The following is a 22,003-nucleotide window of genomic DNA, read 5'->3' as shown; positions in this document are numbered from 1 at the left end:
TCTCTAGAGGGACACTGTGGCCCGGGAGACCACCTTTGTGGTCGCACGCCACTTTCGATGCTTAACAGTCAGTTTTTGGGGCATCCAACTGCGTGTTTTGGCCCCCGAACCCTCGTTTTGCATCCGTCTTGGTTCATTTTTGGCATGGAACCTATTTTAATTGTTTGGGAGGTGGTACAAGGGTGGGGGACCATCTTTTCTCCTTGGAGACCACTTTTCCCCTGCCAGCCGATTTTCTTGTCAGGTAATTGGTCTCCCTCATTTTTGGGCCACAATTGCTGGTCTCCCACCATACCACTTGCTTGCATTTCATGTGGAGACCACCCTGGGAGGCTGCCGACTGCTTGAACCTTTTGACCCTGGTCGGCCGACCAAGGCAAGTGGTCGGCCGACCACTTGAACTGGTCGGCCAGCTCCCATCAGTTCTGTCTCAGTGAGTTAATTCCAACTGTGCCACCTGGGAGGCACAGACTGCATCCTCTATACACGTGTATGGATGATGTTTGCCCTTGATTTGAAGCTTCTAGGAGAATCTTTAGTCCCTCTTGTCTGTAAAGGAAGGGCTCCCCTTCCTTGTAGAGGGTTAAAAAAAAAAAAATTGTCTAAGGCATACAAGACTTCTCCCTCTATATCTCTACATCCAAGCTCAAAAAGTGCATGGTTCTTGCACCTTTGCATACCATCTCCCAACCTAACCCCTCCACCATTACTCTAAGCATCTTGGAGGCCATTTTCAGAGGTTGAGAGGCTGTCTTTGTGGTCCAGAGGTTGCTGGTCCTTTTGTGCTACAAGGGTAACACATTTTCTCCCTTTTAAGGCTTGATTTTGCTTCATCTTTTAGCTATACTTGCAAGCATATTTGAGCTTTGGTGTAAACTGAAAAAGTGTTATTTTGAGGCCCTTAACATGTTTGTTTAAGATCATTTTTCTATTGGGGGTCATCTACCCCCTTGCATGCTTCATTTTACCTTGTTTTGAGCCATGCCTTAGAGCATTTGTGTTGGCCTTTGTTTTCCCTTTTAGCTATTGAAATCAAGTGGATTTTCAGTAGCTAGCATGCTGTTTTGAGTGCCAAAATCAGAGAGGGGTGACCCTCTCTCTCCTTGTTTTGTTTTTTAGTATTTTTGGCCTTACAAAGAAGCCCTTATTTGCATGCTTCCAACCCATGTTTCAGGCCATTTTTTTATGAGTTTTAGGACCTGCAAAGGCTCTGTCCAGAGCTTGTTTTTCCATATTGGATGTCCATCTTGTATGTGTAGAATAACCCTCTTCATAGCATATCAAAGGAACATCTCATTCTTGCATGCATTAACCATGTTTCAGTGGGTTTTGGGGCTTTATTTGGCATGTTATACCTCTACCTTTTGCTGGTTTAGTGGCCTCTTGATTGCCTCACATGCTTGTAGTGCAAATCCTCTTTACTAGCTTACATTGCATGCTATTTTGGCCTTTGATTCTAGCACTTTTTGGCCATGCCTTAAACTGATTTTGTGCATGTTTTGGACTGCCTTAGCTCTGTTTTGGGGCCTCATGGTCGAATGATGTTTTCTATGCATGGTTGTAGTTTAATACCCTTGCCTAGCTTTGAGTTTTGAAGCCTATTGCATGCGTATTTTGAGGTGTTTCCATGTTTTGGCATCATTGTGAATCATATTTCAGAGCTTATATGTATACCATATTCCCATGTTTTTCACTTTTTAAATGTGTTTGAGAGTTCTGCATGAATACCTCATTTTTGGACCATTGCATGAGTTTCATTTCCATGCTTTGCGAGCCATCATTTTAGTCCATATTTGCTACTGTTTTGGCCTGCATAGGGACTATTTGGGACTGGTTTGGCCATTTGAGTATTGCTTTGCATGCCTATAGTGTAATCCACTTCACTAGTTTCGATATTTGGGCCATCTAGCATGCATTGTGTGAGGTGTTTGCATGATTCGGGACCATCTTGCATGTCATTTCAGAGCTAAAAAATATGTGATTGTATGACATATTTCATGCTTACCATGCTTTGGTGGAGTTGCACTTTGTGCCTTAGGTTTGGTCCTTTGCATTTGTGCATGTTTCCATGTACCTTGTTGCCTCATTTTCATCATATTGGCCACTGATTTGGGTGTGGCTGAGGCCCATCCATTTTGGTTTAAGTCCATTTTGCATTGAGTATGCCATTGTATTTCATAGCATTGAGTATGCCACATTGTCGCATGATTGACCATTGCATTATGCATGCCTTGTTCATCTCATTATGTTTGTTAGTCCCTAGGTGCATTGTGTATGCTAAGTACCTCGTGCATTGAGTATGCCATTGTTAGTTCATAGCATTGCGTATGCTAGTTGCATGTTTGCATGTCATCCTTTGCATGTTTGCATCACTTAGTTGCATAGTATTTAGGTTACATACTTAAAGTCGCATTGTGCATGCAATGTTTGTTGCATTGTGTTTGGGATAGGAGTTAGCCCAAACACAGGAAACGAGGGACGCTTCATACTCGAAGTGATGAAACGTGCCTCGATTCCCGGTCACCGACACTCTTGACTACACATGATGGAGTTTAGGCATTTATGTGTTCATATGTGTATTCATTTTATATTAAGTTGTGCAATATGGTTCCTCGGCCATCATGCATCGAGATGCGTGATTGGTGGTATGAGGATCGAGACCTGCACTCCTTTGAGCTTGTACAATGATAGGGAGAGTGGTCGTGCACACATATGTTGAAAATACCTTGCTATGCCTCTCTTTTGCTCCTTGTTGCCGAAAACCAGAAACCAGAGGCAGAAACTGGTCAGCCGACCAGCTTTTCTGGCAGACTGACCACCCCTTTTGGTTTCTCCCACAAAAGGTGGTCGGCAGGTGGTCTCCAAAGCCAACAGCTGGTCGACAGCCTTCCCACAGGTTCTCTTGGTGGAGTTCCAACCTTCTGGAGCTTTGTGCAGTGTTCTGAGATCAATTGCAAACAGAGGCAAGTTGGGGCATCGCGATGGATTTCCCGACAAGGTGACTCGAGCATGCATGCATCCTTTATCATTCAAGGCAGAGCTGAGGCAGTCCACATTCATGTAGTTTGCATGCTAGTTTAATTGCTTACTTAGTTAGTTTGTTAATTAATTAGAGTTGTGTAATGATTAGCTATAATTTATTATTCATTTTGGTTGTGTAATAACTAGCTTAATTAGATTAGTTTAGATTAGGTAGTTGGTGTTGTATTATTTATTCAGACCCTCCGTCGAGAGGGCCAACTGTTGTAATAAGTGTGTGTGTGTGTGATGCATGTCTTCTAACCCCACGTTTTTCTCCCTTTTATTTACCAGCTTATGATGGTTAGTTTTAGGGCATGTTTCAATTAGCATCCTTATGCTTCGCATGTTTGCATCCATTCATCTGTCTTGCATGCACCAGGCTCAGCGCATCATACTCACTGCATTGTATTTTAGTTCCAAGTTGAATACATGTTATCTGTAACATCTCATATGCAATTTTAGAATAGCCGAGCCTATCTTAGTTGCATCATGCATGTGTTGCATTAAGCATCTCAGCATAGTTAGAATTCATGCATGATTTCTAATTAGCTTCTTTCTTTGGCTCGAAGTACTCGGTGAGTGTTTATGCTTTAGCATCCTTGCATGTGTGTGAGTGACTGCCATGATAGCATGCTTGCCATGAGGCTATGTGCTTATGTGATATAACTGCCTGAATGCCTGTGGGTGAAGGTTGGGTTGTTTGAATTAGAATAATTCGTCGAAACCCGTGTTTTAGCCTGCTTGCGAGTAGCAAACTTCAATCCATTTTCAAAATAAATGGATATGTGATGCTTTGTTCCAACTTAGGCAATCTAGTCTATACTTGTATGTTGTGCGCATCACATAGTAATTCTAGGTTAATAACCGGAATACGAGCACATGTGTTTTCAAAAACAAGATATCATGCTTAGTAGTGGCCGATCTTTGATCGGGCGAGCGGGGGTGCTCATGAAATAACCTTCCCCAATTGTACCCAAGTTCCCGAGCCGAGGCAACTTTGGTGATGATGGACACGTGGCCTTAGGCACGAGTCAGGGTTTCCTAAATTCCTCCAAAATAAAATATTTTGGTGGCGACTCTGTATCTGGCAAAGCAGTCCATATTTGGCACTTCTTTCTAAAAATCAGTTTTTTGAAACGATTTGTCGGATTTGGACTCTTTGGTGATTTATCGATCTTGCATTGCACTTTACGAGATCAGATTCAGAACCGTGACATCGAGTCTGAACTGTAGTAAGCTCCAATGAACAAAACAGGATTCTCTCCCGGGACGTTCGGGGACGTCTACACATTGATCTTCTTTTTTTTTTTTGTGTGGATTGTTTTAGAGAGTCGTACAAGGAATCTATTTATCCAGTGCCTTCAAGTGAGAGATTTGACTTTGATAGTGGCGGTAGTTCGATTATCAAACCTCCTATAATGAAGAAGTAGCCCAGACGGAACAAGAAAAAGAGGATGCCTTCAAGGGGTGAGAATGTGAAGCAAATCAAGTGTAGAAGGTGCTTGAAATATGAGAATCACAATAAGAAGACGTGCAAGGCTGCTATTTGAGGTCATAGTCTATTATTTTGGATTTGTATTTGAAGTTAAGGAATTATAACAATAAAATGTGATACTTGATATTATGGAAGTAATTAATAAAGTTGGTTGCATTCTTTTTTCTTGTTCATTGTGTTCTTTAGTTATTAAAGTCGTTTTGCAACAATTTTTTTTTATGTGGAGTTGGTTGGTTTTATTTTTGTGGAACGCTGAGAAAGTTGTTGAAAATTTCTTATTGAAACTGTATAATTTTACAGTTTTACTACACGATATATTTATTTAATATTTCGTAGTGACAAAACTGTATAATTTTGCAGTTTTATTTATAATTTTGAAATGTAGTTCATTTATTTGTTTGAGTCATGAAATTGGATAATTTTGCCGTTTCAAAAATTATGTAGGAAACACATATTATAATGCGTGGAAGGCACTCACGATAATGAAACTGCATAATTATGTAGCAACATTTTTGTTTGAGTGATGAAACTGCATAATTTTGCAGTTTTAAGAATTATAAGAAACGTGATGAAACTACATAATTTTGCAGTTTTAAGAATTATTAGAAACAATTTGATGAAACTGGATAATTTTACAGTTTTAAGAATTATTAAAAATAACCTTTCTTGTATGAATTTATATGCAACCACAAACGTGACGACAATAATAAGCACAAGAACATAAACAAGAATAATAACCACATGAAGAATAACAACAAAAATAATAACAAGAAGAAGAACAATAACAACATCAATGACAACAATCATTATCACCATGGTAACCACAAGAAGATCAATTATCAAAAGCATAAAAAGTACTTGTCACATATAAAAAAAAAAAAAGTACAAAAATATATTCACATAAGTATTTGTATTGTAAAGAAGTTTGTTCATTATTTCTATGGTTTGGTATGTTTTATCAACATTTGGTAGTGTTCGAGGTTCCAAGATCAGTTATTATCATTGAGGAATTGCTTGATGATTTCTGCTCAAAATTTGACCCACTCAGTTGATCGAAGTGATTTCTGCACAGATTGCCAGTTGATATATTGATTGATAACATTGCAGACGACGATTGCCCAATAATTCCTATAAAGTTTTAGATGAAGTTAATTAGTTAGGTAAAACTGCAAAATTTAGCATATTAAAACATTAGTTATTGAGTTTGTATCTTACGAGTGTAGGGTTTGTAGTGGGCATTCCTTAATTGATGCAATTACTATCTCGCACTCTTGAGATGATAACATGTTTCCTTGATTGCTAAATAATGCTTTATTCTATCTCAGCTGATGTTGTTGCTACAAAATAGTTACTGGGTGTTTTTGTTAGTTATAGTGATGTGCTGAGATGTTTTGAAAAGAATGGAACTAAGTAAGAAACCTTATTTAACTTACAATTTTCTTTGCAATTTCAAAGTGCTTGTTGTGACATCCTTTTGTTAGCCTCAAAGAGTCATAGTGCCTCCATCATATCCCATTAGCATTGTCAAAGACCACAATCGTCCAATGGTTGTTGTGGTTGATTGGGAAATGGATATATCTATTTTTCATTGTTTTTGGAAAATGACTATCTATCATTTTTTCTCTCAGTGCCTGATCTTGGTTTTGTAGTGGGGTCTATAGTTTATATATGTTTGAAATGTGTTATAAAAGTATGTAGTAAGACATGTTAAGAAAGTATAAAATTTTGCAGTTTGAATAATATTGGAAGGTATGTTAATAGTTTTGCTTACATTGATGAGTGTTGAGAAAATGTAAGATCTTCCTGCGTATGGATTTCTTGCAAACGCTAGATCATGCTTCTCAAATTCTTCAATTAATGGTTGGAGTGCCAATTTCATTTCTGCGAAGGCATCAATGACCTGAAACATGTTATATATGAGAAAGTGTTAGGTTTGTGGAATAGGTTATTGAATATAAACAAAAACTGTAAAATTGTGTAGTTGGGGACCTACATTTCCATATAAGGCTTCTTTGTTGGACAATCTACATATATCTGAAAAGTATATGCAATTTTCAACTTCGCTACCAGACCAAACACAAGCAGTTAATTGTGTGTTGTTGATGAATTGAATTTGGTCTTGGTCTTTTTTGGATAAGCTATGCCAAGCCTTGTTTGTTTTGTGGAATGAAAAGGCGAGTGGCTTGTTGTGGATTGATTCTTCCTTGAAATCATTATCACTTTCCAAATCAGTCTCTACTTGAACTTGTGTCTTCCCTTGATTGGCATCCTCTTTTGGCTTGGGTTCAGCAGCAACTTCTTTCTTTTAGGTGATATCTTCTTTCGTCTTTTCTTTCCCCTGGTCTTTGGCTTCATCAACACCATCTTTTGGCTTGGGTTCAGTAATAGGTTCTTTCTTTGTTTCGATTTCTTCTTTTGTCTTTTCATTCTCCTCTCTTTTTCTTCATCAGTACCCTCTGTTAGTTTGGGTACATCAGTAACAGTTTTTGTCTCATTCCTTGTATCTTCTTTGGCTTTTGTCATTGGTTGGTATTCAAAATCTGGCTTATGTGCTCATTTTCTTGACTTTTGTTTGATTCTCTTGACCATTGATCTTTGTTAGGGACTTCCAGTTTTTTTGGCGGACATTTCCTTCAACTAGTCTTCCTTTCTACGCAATTCAACCATGAATTTTTGTTCAATTTCTTGCATTTGTGCTCTCATGAATGTTATGAGTTTGTCCTTGTCGTCCTCTTTGGTTGATGTTTGTGCTTGGTCATCACCCATAAAAATGTTGGATTTTGTTTTGGTAGTTTAATTAAATTTTGCAGTTTGGTTCAGTATTAGACAAGAGTTTACCTTGTGCATGAAATGTGTTAGATTTCTCTTGGAATTCTTTTTGTTGTTCTGTGCTTTTTTCTTCTTGTTGGTTTGCTTGTTCTTTTTCTTCATGTTGTTGTTCTTGTTGGTCTGTTAGTTCTTATTCATTAACTTCTTTTTGTTGGTTTGTTTTTTTTTCTTTTTCTTCTTCTTCTTGTTGGCCTTCTTTTTCATCAGTGTCTTCTTGTTCATTACCTTCTTCTTCTTCATCAGTCTCTTGTTTTTTTTTTTCATCACTCTCTTCTTCTTGTTCATTACTTTTTGCATCTTCAATTTGTTGCTTTTGTGGTTCTTGCTTTCTTTTTTATTGTTGTTCTTGTTCTGATTCTGATTGGTGTTCTTCTTCGAGAAAGTCATCTTCATCACTGTCTAGAATTTTCTTGCTTTTGTTTGTTTTTTCGCTTATTATCCTTTCTGTGGCCATGTTTCTTTGCTGGAGAGTCAGTTGATGTGCTTTGATTGATATGCAATAATTATATTTCTTGTTCAGTTGGGGTTAAAGCACTTTGGTCAACCTGCATTGGAACAATGTGGCATATATCAGTAATACTGTAAAATTGGTCAGTTTCATAACATGATTTGTACTATGAGTTATGTGTTGAAAATATGTTGTTTGAAACTGTAAACATTTACAGTTTCATAACATAATGTTAGTGTGATCAATGTTAAAAAAGTGTTAAATATATTTTTTCTTTGAAACTGTAAAATTTTACAGTTTCATAACATTATTGTTACTGTAATTACTGTGGAAAGTGTTGTATAGATTTGTGCTTTGAAACTGCAAAATTTCACAGTTTCATAACATGATTATTAGTGTAATGAATGTGAAATGATTGTTGAATAGATTTGTGCGTTGAAACTGCAAAATTTTACAGTTTCATAACATGAATGATAGGAGTGTTAAATAGGTGTCTGCTTTGAAACTGTAAACTTTTACAGTTTGATAACATGATTGTTACTATAATGACTATGAAAGGAGTGTTGAATAGATTTGTGCTCTGAGAGTATAGAAGAGTTTGAATACCTTTTCAAAGTCAGTAAGGCTGATGTGTTTTCACTTGGAGTACATTTTGCCAATGTTCCACTTCATAAACTTTGGGAAGCCTTCTTTGTTGGATGTTTGGAGGAGTTTACTGTGCTCACAGTACCAGTACTGTAAAAAAAATTGAAATATGTTTGATAGTTTGAAATAGTTGGATGATTGATATTTTTGTATGAAGTAGTTGAGTAGTGTGTTTACCAAGAGTAACATGACATATCCAGTGACATGCCTTGGGTTGTTGTTTGCATTTGCCATTGAATTTATCAGTGTGTCTTTTATTGCCTCAACCTAATTGTACTTCTTAATATTGTTGAGATTGTTAGTATAGTTGAGGAAACTCCAACTGAGTGTATGGCTTGTTGTAGGCATGAGAAGTTTCAGGCACAAGTAAAGGGTGATGACCCTTGCAAGATCTTGACGGTCATTGGTTGATTTTGTTTCTTTTTTTTTTTTTTTTTGAAACATTTGGTCATTGACTTGGCATTCAATCTCTTTACTGATTTGCATCTTCATTTGTAAAATGTAAGCTCAAAATGTTTTGGTATTGCATAGGATTTGGCGGTGATGCTTTCTTCTCCACAGTCGATACCAAAAATGAGCCTCATATCGCTGCTTTTGAGTTTTATTTCCTTTTTGCCAAGTATAAATACTCTCTTTTTTTTTTTTGGTTGTAGAGTGTTGTCATTTCTGCTACAATAGAATTGTAGCATCTGCACCAAGAGGCCTTCAGTTGTGTTGAGGGGAGAGCTTTTATAATAGCCCAAAAATGGATTTTTTACAGCTCTGTTTGTTAGGCTGTTGTGAATTTGATCCCCTTTAACAGTTTGATTACCGTTTCGATGTTGGAACGGTAATTAAACTGTTGGACCCTCTTTGCAGGGAGTGCTTATTTTTTCCCTTTTGATGCCTTGGTTTGTGTTTCGGGAGTTGATTGGCTTTCTTGGAGCTTTCTTTTTCTGGTTGGAGGAGCTTCTTGTTTTTTTGTTGGCTTTCTTTCTTTCTTTCTTTCTTTTGTTTGTTTGTTTGTTTGTTTTTTTTGTTTTTTTTGTTTTGTTTTGTTTTTTTTTTTTTTGTGGTTGGAGGTGTGGTTGGTGTTTGTTGTGTGGGTGTGGTCTGTGGTGTAGTTCTTGAGTTTTTTTCTTGCAGGTAGTGTGGTTGTTTTGTGGATTTTTTTGGTTGTTTTTAGTTGTGGTGGTTGGGTTTTTTGTGGAGGGGGAGATGTTGGTGGCATTTCAGTGGATACAGGTAAAGGGCTGTAAAAAAGGGAGACACTTAAATCCCTGATTAGATTTTTGGGCATATTGGTTTGTTTCTTCCAATATCTTCCAACATCTATTTCTGAAAAAATGAAAGCAACAGCAGGGCATGAGTAATATAGTGAGAAAACTGTATAATTTTACAGTTTTATATGTAGTTTTATATTAAGTTATATCTATTTGTTGTTAATAGTTACAAAACTGTATAATTTGGCAGTTTGATTTGCACTTTATAATAAGTTACCTATTTGTTTTGAATAGTGATTAAATTGTGTAATTTTACAGTTTCATTTGCAGTTTGAATAAATTTAAATATGTTACTTGCAGAGTGATGAAACTGTCTGATGTTTCAGTTTTATAAACACTAGCAACAATAAGAACAACCCATTGTATTTTGTAAACAACAACAATAACAACAAGAAGATTAAGTATTCAATGAAATGTAGCAATAATACGAACAAGAAAATCCAATATTTAACAAGAAGAAGAAGCAACAACAACAAGAATAAGAACAAGGAGTTAAATGTGTAAAAACAGGGGATAAAAATGTTTTAAAACAGGGGATTATATATAAAATAGGATTTATACATTTTGAAGTATGTAAAATGTGTTTTACAAGGTTTTATTTTTTATTTTTATGAAAGTGTTATTGAAATGGTATGCTATATACAAAATATCAAAGAATAATGTACAAATTTGATTGAAAAATAATAGGTGAAGAGAGATGTTACTTTTTTTCTCTATTTTTGTGAATCGAAAGTCAGAAACTATGAAATTTCTTCAGAGTCGTGATGGTTCTTCGTGTTGTTGAGACTCATCGATTAGAGAAGATGAACAGTTTCGTGTTGTATTGGTGAGAGTCGACGATTGAAGAAGATGAATGACTTCATTTTGTGGTTAGGATAGGGTTTCAAAGGTAGTGGAGTCGAACGGTGGAGAGATGGAGGACTGAGAATGCAGAGGCGAATAGTGGAGATGTGACAGTGTACTGATCAGACTGGTGTGAGATGATCGTGGGTGAAGGTTGTGCGCTTGTAAATTGGATGATATGTGAGGGTATTTTCGTTTGATTGATAATTTGAGAACTTAATGAAGTATTAAATTTGTTTTGGATCTAAATGGAACGTAATATATTGGGCTTGAACCTTTGGGTCAGTTCCTTTAATTTTAATAGAGCGTTAACATGGGTCTAAGAAGTGAATTTATATATTATTTTCCATATTAATAGCCCAAACCTAAGGCCCAATTCAAGTCATTACCAAACAAAAGGCCCAAACTAATTGGAGAGTCAATTTTGAATCGCTTAGTGAACGACTGTGATTGCTCCAGGCGTTGAATCATTGTCAGTGGCGTCCCCTCTTTGTGCCCTAAATCTAATTCTTGTGCCCTAATTATAATTATTGATTTCATTGATTTTTTTTAAAAAAATTTTATTTGAGGGCTTTGCTTAATTTACTATTTTTGAAATAATTTTGATTGCTTCTTAGTATTTGTAAAGATTTGTAGGTGTGGGGATATATTTTCTGAGTACCAACACGTGGCCAAGGTGACGCCGACGTGTCAGCCGAGGTGCCACGTGTCCTGGTCATGACGCCGAGGTTATCTCGGCAAGGCCGAGGTTATCTCCGAAGATATCGGAATCCGAGATAAGCGGATAAGGCACAAGAGTCCTAGAATGATGAGGGGACTCAGCCTGGATAAAAATAAAACTCTTAGGGAGTTTATCTCTATCTATAGAAGAGTCCTGGATAAGCATTGAGCTAAAGTCCATTAAAGCTAGGCTTTTGTTGGGACAAGGATTGAGTTAACTATAAAAGAAAGACACCCCCGATAGGTCTAAGGTACGCAATTTATATTCTGAACAGTGAGTTTAGCACTATTGATTATCATTGAGAGATATAGTAACTTAATCGTCGGAGTGCCCCCGGGTGGACGAACCACCGCTGGAATCTTCTCTTTCTGTTGCAGGTCAAACAGGTGCCATCTATTCTGCCAGTGCTCTCCAGCTGAAAACTGAGTTAGCAGTGTGATCGGAAATTCACTCACACAGTAGAATTTTTTTTTTCACACACGCAATTAACTTTTATTTTTTTAAAAAAAACAATCTAGTTTTTGTGCCATAATTTGGATCAAATAATCTCTTTCATTGTCGGTGAATTTCTATGGGCGTTCTATTCGATTGTGGGTTTGATTTCTATGGAATTTCATATTATTTATAAATTGACTTTCTCTTCAAGTTGGATATATAATATGTTTTTTTGATTTTTTTTAAAACCGGATTTTACCATTTATTTATAATCTTTTTGAGTTCTTATAATGATTATTTTTCGTATCTTTTTCTATGCAAGTATATTTTAATAAACAATTTTAGTAATTATATATGCATGAAGATTTTGTGTGGATACTAGTAAATAAAAAAATTGTAGGTATATCATTTTATTCACAATTTTTTTTTTTTTTTAAAAAAAAAAAAAAAAATCTATGCATGAAGCGCCTTGCTTTAAGAATCTTCATAGCGCCCAATGAACCCAGAGTCGACCCTGGACGTTTATTACGAAATTCTTATCTTCACTCTCACTTAAGAAGTGAAAGTTTAGCTGTAAATTTTTTTTTTCTTCAATTTCTTAAAAAATAGATATAGATGTGTATTTTACATAATAGTCAATTTAGGATGTGTGCTTTTAATAGCATTTTACTTCAATTTTAACTTGAACAATTGGATTATATACTTTGTTGACATGACTTCCTGTGTTAAAAATTATAATAAGATCATTATATGAAAATTATAGTAGAGAAACTGAACTCAAAAAATATTGGAATAATAAGTAAACAAATAGAAAGAAATTTCAAAGAATAAAATAAAACAATTTAGATTATGAGGGAATTAAACCAAATATGGCCACTATATCGCTAGCGTTGCCCTCCCCTCCCCTCCCCTCCCCTCCCCTCTACCACCTCCTTCTAGCCCTTCTCCTCTCCCATATCCTCTTTCCCATGCCTCCTTTCTTTCCCAACCTCCTTTCCATTCTTCTTCTTTTTGTCTTCCTAGATCTAAGGTTTCAAGGTGCGTCAAGATTGAAATATTCTTCCAAGATCTAGCATTTCAAGGTGTTGCAACTTGTTAGGGTTAGCGAAGGTTGCACAAAGGTGGGGGAGAGGGTTGGGTCACAACTCACAAAGAGGGATGGTTAGGGTTAGAGTTTGAAGGTTAGAGAAGATGAAGATAGTTTTTATGAAAAACCAATTTACATTCAAACATTGGCCATGGATTATCTGTTTTAAATTCTCTATACCGTCTGTCCTAATACACTCTCACACAAAATCATATGAAATCTCGAGATATAATTTAATAATTAAAGATGCATTAGGACAGTACAATTTAGAGACAGAATCTAGTGTGAAACAATTCATCTTATTGAACTTTGGAAAAAAACACACAAAAAAAAAAAAAAAAAAAAGTAGCAGCAGCTTTGCCTAATGGCTATGCATTTTCTGGTGTTTTTTTTAGGGAACAGCACAGTCACAACGGCAGCATGACGGCTGCGGAAGAGTAGTGCAGCATACACAATTAGCACAGAGAGGTCCCTGAAGTAGTTCTGCAGCAACAAAAACACAAAAAACAAAAATAAAAAACAGTTCATGAATGTCTGAATGAAACATATGCAATTGGAATATATGCATATTGGTGGTGATGAAAATCAAAATATATACCTCGATGATGAGTGAATCAAGCTGCATCACATAGTAACAGAGAACATAAAAGGATCGCAAAGATGATGGGTGTCACCAGAATAGACCTTGGAGAGTTATTTTTCATTACTGGATGATTATAATTAAACAATGTTTTAGATTTCTGAATAGTTGGTTGATCAAATCATCGATACTTTTTTGCATATTTATACAAGTATTGTGGGTTGAATTTAATTTTGGTTTTTTTTTTTTTTCCTTTAAATTTCTTTTAACTATATCATCAAGGAAAAGATATTGGTGATTATTAGTTAGAATTCACTCGAGTCAATGCGTCTCGCAGCTTATTTGGACTTCCTTATAGTTTTTAACATTTTTTTCAATAGTTCACCTAATACATCAACTTAAAGCTTGGTACTCATGTGATGGCAGATTCCACGGTAGCAGTAGTTGTAGCTCTACATTAGGAGCGCGGGGTACAGACCGCCTTTGCCAATAGGGATCCCCCATTCCGAAAGGTTACTGGGCGGGGCGGAGCTTGAGGCTTCTCAGCCACATGAACAGGGAACGAATCCTCCAAAAAATGGAATGAGTTCGCAATAATTACCTAGAACCGAACCAAGCTCCAAGACTATCCGCCCTATACTTTACATCAAATCTCTCTTTGTTCCTTGACCTATTAATTGTTCTAGTCAATTCCCAGATTCCAAGTTAACACTACAGGAAAATGGGAATTTGATGGCGTTTTGTTAACGACGTTTCTGTAAACGTCACTGTTATTAGTATTTAACGGCGTTTTATAAACGCCGCATATTCTATTAAGAAAAACGACACCGTTTTATAATGGAAACGCCTCCGAATGTGGTAAACTACACGCGCCCCTTTTAGCGAAAACCTTATGTTGAATCAGAGCCTTAATACATACGCACAGATCTCTCAACCCTTGATACATACGCACAGGTCTCTCTCTCTCTCTCAACCCTCTCCATCGAAGCTCCATCGAAGCTTAAATATTCAGATTGAACAAAACCTGATTTAGATCTAAGCTTCGTCGAAGATTCAGATCGAAGCTCCATCGACGCGATTTCGAAGCGCCATCGCCTGCGATTTCGAAGCTCCATTGAAGCGATGTCGAAGATTCAGATCTGAACTCTCTGGCCCCTCGATTACTCGCATTTCAAGCTCCATTGAACAGTCTACTTTGTTTCTGAACTGTAATCGGTACTCTCTCTCTCTCTGTCTCGCTCTATTTGTGTTTAATTGGACGTATTGGATAAGAGTGAATTAGAATCTATCATACTTGAATTCTGAAATTGTGAATTTAATTACAATTTACTTACACATGTACAGAGTGTAATTTGCATACAATGAGAAATTGTCACAAGTCTTTTGCAAATTAGCTATGTTTTGATCCATTAGTCAATTAATTAGATTCTTTCTATCAGAGAGATAGTTCAAGTTGGTAAATTCTTCGAAAATTAAATGAGAACAACTACATAATAATATTAATTACATTTAACATCTATACACTTTTAACAACATCTCACTTCAATCTCTCTACTTCCGATCTTGGCATCCCTGTACTTTAGTAAATTTACTTTAGTCCTAAAGTTGGTTTTCGAAACTGCTTTATAAGACTAGACCCAATCATAATTTGACTCAAAATTTAAAGCGTTGATTGCAATAATTAAAAAGTTATGAGGTAATTGGTGACATTGAATATAAAGTACAGGTGTATAAAGTAAAAGAATTGGAAGTGGGCAAGATGGAATCAAGCCCTTAAATCTTTTATTGATATGATTTAAATTGTTCATCTTACATGTAAAACATTAAATTGGTCCAACATCGATTGTCATATCATCAAATTATTTTTATCTGTATAACATACATATTTTTAAGAATATATCATTTATTTATTATGATATATATGTAATTTGATCATATGATTATTTATGTTTGATTAACTTAATTTTGTATATTCATGTTATTTATTTTTTCAGCTTATCATATAAGATAAACGGTTTAAATAATTGCGATGGGTATAGATTGATCCCACAATACGTGTAAACTTTGCCTATAAAGTTGAGATTATCAATTTTAATAAAAAGAAAAGTTAGGGATCATGAAAATTTTTTCATGAAAATGATCATGAAATAATTATGATATTTGGATTACCTTGATTAGTGTGTGATACTTTATTCTAAATGTAATTCAAGGGTCACAAAACTTTCATGATTATTTTCATGAAAGGTTTTTCATGATACCTAGCATTGCTGTTTAATAAATTCAAACTCGAGATGTTCAGCCTAAATCTTACTCATGAATCGAAAGTTGAATTCACATTGAGGGGTGCTTTGGCAACTAAATAAAAAGGCAGTTTTTTTAGCTTTTTACTCATTTTGGGTCACATCACTTCTCATATTTTTTATTTACAAAAGAAAAATGACTCGTAGCTCGAATTCGGCTCGAAACCCAAAACGACGTTGTTTTGGGTTTCGATTTTTTTTTTCTTCATTTTCTTTCTCTTCCTTTTCTTTCTTTCTTTTCTTCTTCTTCGTTGAACACAGGAGAAGAGCAGAGGCGAGAGAGAAACAGAGTCGTCGTCGTCGTCATCGCAGCTTGTCGGCGTTGCAGCTCGTCGGCAGCTCCTCGCTCGTCGGCCGATCGTCAAATCGCAGCCCCGCCTCCGCCTCTGCCTCCGCCCCCGCCCGCTGCCGCCTCCGCATCCACCCGATTTTGTTGGCCCCTCCAGTCCTGTTCTCCTTCTCCTTCTTCTTCCTCCTTCTTCTTCTTCTTCTTCTTCTTCTTCTTCTTCTTCTATTCTTCTTCTTTTCCGAATTCGAGCCAAATTTGAGCCTCCAAATTCGAGCTACGAATCAGAACTCTTTACAAAAAGATAAAATAAACAAAAAAAGCTAAAAAATTAATTTTTTATTAACTTTCCAAAACACCACTGAATCTTTACCTAAATCGCCATCAACAAGTTAGTCCCAATTAGTGCAAGGTCGCAAGGCAAAATATATCTATATATATATATTTAATTTTTTTATTTATTCCATTAATGTTGGAGTTGCTCTTATTTGAATTAAAAAGGTTGAATTTCATGGTTGGGTATTAATGAATTAAGGATATGTTTGAATCCGACCTCATAAATATCCTTTTTCTTTCTAAAAACCTCCTCCCCGGGTCTCTCTTTGGGCCGGCCGGCCGCCGCCTTTGGCTATGGCGGTCGGCTGGGCTAGCTTCTTCCGTGTTTGAATGTTGTCTTTCCGTTAATAAACTTGAGTCCCCCATTATTTTCCCACCTAGGTGTGTTTGGTGTGCTGCGGTGTGTGGGTTTTTGTTGGTGATTCCGGGCCGAGTTAGCGGTTTCTTTGGGGGTATTGGTGTGTTGTTTTTCAGCAGGGGACGTCCAGGATCTTCACTCGTGCGCTCTTTTACGAGTAGGAGCTTGAGGGGTTAACTCTGGTTCAGATTGTTGGTGAAGTTTCATTGCTTGGTTTGGGCGGAATCTTGGGTGTCGGAGCCGATTCAGATCTGTCTGGTTTTCATTCGAGCTCTCCTCTTCGTGTGAGAGTTTAAGGGGTGAAAGATGAAGATCTGGAATGGAAGTGGAACTGCCGGTTGGTGTTTGGATCTGCTGTGGTGGTGTCCCAGCTGTGGCGTGGTGTGGGTTTTGTCAGTGAGTTAGAAGAATGCTGTAGCAGCTGGACCTTGGGAGATAATGCTGCAGTAGTTTTTGGCGTGGGTGATGAACTGCATTGTCAGTGGAGTTGATCTACAGTGGGTGTTTCCGATAGTTATTGTTGAGCCGCAGCAGCATTAGTGTGGAGTCTTCTCGGCCGGATTGTAGCATAGGTGTGGTTGGCCGGATTAGCAGCTGTCCTGGCGGTGTGGGCTTTGGGTGTTGGTAGCAAGCTGCTTAGGGTGGTGAGGGCAGCAGCTTAGAGTGGCTGCAGGCTGCTTAGGAGTGGGTGGTTGTAGCTGCAGAGGCGTGAGGGTGTTGGGTGTTGTAGCTGCAGAGGTGTGGGCATTGTCAGAGGCTTGGGCGTGTTGATTAGATTGTGTTGGTTTAGTTTATTTTGTTTCTTCTTGGGTGTTGGTTTAGTTCTTTTGGTTTTGTTTTGGGTGGTTTGGTGGGTTGATTATGTGGGGATTCTTATATTTTAATTTTTAGTTAAGCTCTTCTTAACTTGTTTGTTTAAAATAATCGAGAGGCTTAGGGGTTGGTTGTATGGGTGTGAGTAGCAGTAGTAGGGATATTTTTATACTTCCGAATCTCTCTCGATGCATGCCATCTTCCTGTACTCTTAATTTCATGTTGTCAAATGAAATTTTTCTTTGCTGATAAAAAAAAAACGTTGAATTTTGGCTTTGACTGAATTGTTAACGATGGATCTTATCTTAGACTATGCAACTTGAAAATATATAAAAATAAGTAAAATATGTATTGAGATTGTAATTTTTTTTTGTGATATTATTTGATTATTAATGATTAACGGGACTCAAGATGTATTTATATGGCATGAGGTATGTGGGAATTGGTCGTCCAGTATTTGGGGAACCCAAACCAACTGATTCAAGCCAAAATTTAAAGGAAAACGCTATAGACCCCAAACAAATTATCAAATAAATTACCAAACCTCTCACATGGGTGTGAGACCTACACATGTGATTTGTGTAGGTCCCACACCCATGTGAGAGGTTTGATAATTTATTTGGTAATTTGTTTGGGATCCCTAGCATAACTCAAATTTAAAATTAATTAGCGGTGACCATTACTCGTAGAACAATGCTATATGTATTAATTAATACATACGCTAGTGTATTAATAGGTGATGTGATATTATTTGTATGGTTTTAGATATTTGTAACTGGTATAATAAATGTAGTCAATAATAACATCATAACACTAGTTGGTACACTAATTAGTGTATGTAGTACTACCGTTGCTACTGATGCAAGCCAAAATTTATTATTTCATTGCGATGATATCTTAGAGAAACTTTAATTATACTATTTGTTTTTTACTAACTAAAATATAAAAAGGTGATTCATTTTTTTAACTATATACTCTAATACTATTCTTTATTTTATCTATTTATATACACTAAGGTCATGTTTGATTTAAAAGACTAATAGTGAAGTATTAATAATCCTATTAAATTAGTGTAGGATTCACTATCCAATTGGATTAATATCCATTGGATTAATAATCCCACCCCTACCTCATTACTAATAATCCTACAAATTTGTTGGATTAATTATCCATTGGATTAATAATCCTAAACCAAAATGTTAAAACAAACATGAGATAATTGGGCCCACGGATTAATAATCCTAATCCTATGCTCTAATCCACCCAATCAAACATGCCCTAACTGTTTAAAGGGTCTTCCAAGTCTCTTCAAATGTAGCTAATCTTGAAAATTTTTGTTAAACTAATTATTGTAATAACTAGAGTCACCAAAATATGATAATGATAGCTATAATAACTAACATGTCCCATTTAAATAGTCTATTGGAGACACTCTTATATATTATATAACAAAGTCTATTTGCATTGCTTTTTTTTTTTTATTTCCCCCTTTTGTATTCAAACCAGTGACATTTTAAACAATATTGTGACAATTTATTGCATACTAGGATCTCCATGTAAACTGCACCATTTCATTATAATATATCAGACATTTCAGGGATACATAAAAATTTAAATAAAAAAAAAAATCAATACAAACTATTACAATTCCCAAGAGTTCCAATGTTTCAGTGGAATTTAATTATTTATTACAAAATTTCAGGCAATAGAGTGGCATTGTTTTTACAACAAACAATCCATATTTATTTTTATTTATTATTTATTTTTGTGGAGAAATGCCTGAAATTTGAGAATTGGGGTGTTTCTTCTTCTTGTATTCTATGGGTTTTCGTTTCCAGAAGTCTGAATAGGATTAGAACAACAAGGACAACATGAGTTTGGCGGTGGAGGTTCACAACATACACATGCTGGGCATATTGGCCCTGCAAGTTCTGCATCACGAAAAAACCAAACACACAAATTAAAAAAATCTGAAACCCGATTGAAAAATGAATTTATTTAGGTAGGAAGTATTTTTTAATTATAAAACGTATATGGAAAATATTTTTCAAATTAAAGCATTATCAATGGTACTACAGCTACTGCACCACCACAATGAGTCGGGAAAGGCTTTCCAATGAAATTGACTCATTAGTACTGTGTTTGGTTGGGATATTTGATGAGGAATTTGAAAAGAGAAATGAAAAAAGTAAGTAAAATGTGAATAAAATAAATTTACATTTTAGTTTCATATACCTTTTCTCTTTCTCTCTTTCTTTCCCTTTCCAAATCCCTCCCCAAATCTCTCAACCAAATACAATGCTAATTTGAACTATTTTAATGATTTAAATAGTTCATCTTATATAATAAATATAAAAAAAATGAAATTATCTGTGCAAAAATTCAAATTCATCCAACATCGATTGTCATACTATCAGTTTATTTTTATCTATACTGCATATATGTTTTTAAGAATAAACCTTCCATTTATTATAATATATATGTAATTTGATTATTTGATTATTTTTGTCTAAACAACCTCTTCTTTTTTTTTCCTTTCATGTATGTATGCTTTTCTTAGTTTGTCATACGAGATAAACGTTTCATATCATTAAAATGAGTACAAATTAATTTTATAATACGCTAACTTTACTTGTAAAGTTGAGAGATCTTCAACTTAAGAAATCTAAACTCCACCACCACCGTTATCACAATCACTAATTCATTAGTTTTTATAGAAAATATTTTCTATTGGAACAAAGCATGGAGTAGTGTTTTAATTTTGAAAGGATTTTAGAGAATTTTGAAATTCTCCCTCTCTCTCTCACTCTCTCCTTCCGTGTAATTGCCAAATTCAAACACAACGAGAACAAATTAAAGTGCATGAAAATATGCAAAAAAAAAAAAGAGGATTACCACGATGAGGGATTCGAGCAGCTTCTGATTCTAACATCAATGGAAATGACACCATGGCGAAGATGATCATAAGGCTCACCATAACAACTCTTGTGGAGCTACTTGCCATTGTTGAGTACTGTTAAAACAAGCTTTGCTAGCCAAATTAATAGTTGATGATCATCTTTGAGGGCCTTTGGACATTTATATAGCCGTTGAGAGGCCAGTTTGGTCAACAAAATACTATTATAATCACCATTTACTTTTATTATATAATGTTTCGGTTTAATTATCAATACTGTATTGTAAATATATATAAATGGTGAGACTTATTACATCAATATTGGGTTGAGAAGTGAGAATAGAAATGCGGCAAGTGTAGCATGAGAATGACTTGCCTGTAGTACAGTCATTGGATTGGACATCGCTATGGAGCCTATCAGGAGTCTCATTTTGATCATTCAAACTATTTATTTTTTAAGTCAATTTGTGTGAATCATCTACAAAAAAATTAAGTCGATCAAATATACATAGATACATAATTTTATCACATTTATTTTCACAAAATATACAATTTATTTTTAAAATGATTCATGTTTTTCATTTTTATAAATGCTTTACACAAAATAACAATAATAATAATTTAAGTGATGAAAAGGAGATACGTAATATGGTGTCATTTAAGAACAAAAGAAAAAAAAGGTGCGTTTTGCAGCTTGGGGGCTTTTTTTGGCCATCAAACCATTTGAGAAGGTAGTTAAAAGTTACCTGTGAAATTACAGTTATACCTTCCATGTTGTTTAAATAAGTCATATGGGTGAAAGTAGTTATTTTCTAAAATGGGTGGGGATATTTTGGTCATTTGATTATGATGTGACAGTATAAATAAATATTAAGTCAAAAAATCAAAAAATAAATTTTTTACCAACTTTCCAGATCTGAAAAAATCAAAACTAACAATACGATCCAACTTAATAAATAGAGTGGTGAAGGGGATGAATATGAAATGGGTTGGATCCAAGCCTTGGGCCGGCCCAATCCACTAAAGCCCAAATCCAAGTGGGTTAGATGAATATATGGGCAAGCCAATTGAACCCAACTCCATAATCAATAGTCTACCCAAGTCCTTAAGCACTTGGGCCCAACCAGTAGTGGAAAGGCTAGTCCAGCCGCGATGCTGGGCTGGGCCGAGCTGCAAGACCTAATCTATGGGCCGAACTAAAGTGGGCCGAGCCCATACAAAGATATCCGAATGGACCAGTTCATCTCTATAAACGATCTTGTAAAAGGCCAAGCTGAGGCACAACGGTACCGAGCTGAGGAAACCCCTTAGAAAAATGTGAAAGCTATGAATGCATGCACATGGAAGATGCCACCTCAGCTGGTCCCCTACACCTAGAATCACGGAAGCTGTTAAACCAGAAGAACGCGGTTTGTTATCAGCTTGACTACAATGAGTATATGCATTCTATGACAACTACCAGGTGGTCCCCCACCTTGGGCAATGCTAAAAGGAAACTTGGTAGCACCTGAGCTCTATGAAACCATCTTGAGCAACAAGTAAGGAATTCTATATAAACTATATTAACTTCACATTGAAGGTAACTGAACTGATCCAAGCTGAACCCCACTTACTTACAAACTCAACTCTCTACACTTCTTCTCCGATC

General features: G+C 35.9%; 2 long non-coding RNA genes across 2 annotated transcripts; both read right to left on the bottom strand.

Annotated features, from left to right (window-relative positions):
- Positions 1-12,991: 12,991 nt before the first annotated feature.
- LOC145813904 (uncharacterized) lies at positions 12,992-13,715 on the bottom strand. The gene is made up of 2 exons (XR_014357317.1): positions 13,385-13,715; positions 12,992-13,269 (listed from the first exon to the last, which is right to left on the bottom strand). It is a non-coding gene; the product is annotated as an uncharacterized LOC145813904 (long non-coding RNA).
- A 5,288-nt stretch (positions 13,716-19,003) lies between these two features.
- LOC145813903 (uncharacterized) lies at positions 19,004-20,515 on the bottom strand. The gene is made up of 2 exons (XR_014357316.1): positions 20,355-20,515; positions 19,004-19,390 (listed from the first exon to the last, which is right to left on the bottom strand). It is a non-coding gene; the product is annotated as an uncharacterized LOC145813903 (long non-coding RNA).
- Between the last annotated feature and the right edge of the window lie 1,488 nt (positions 20,516-22,003).

The sequence above is a fragment of the Camellia sinensis genome, chromosome 15, assembly GCF_055761805.1.
Source record: "Camellia sinensis isolate YWXY chromosome 15, ASM5576180v1, whole genome shotgun sequence".
Lineage (NCBI taxonomy): Eukaryota > Viridiplantae > Streptophyta > Magnoliopsida > Ericales > Theaceae > Camellia > Camellia sinensis.
Note: the sequence above shows the minus strand (reverse complement) of the source record. Positions and strands in the feature narration are given on the sequence as shown.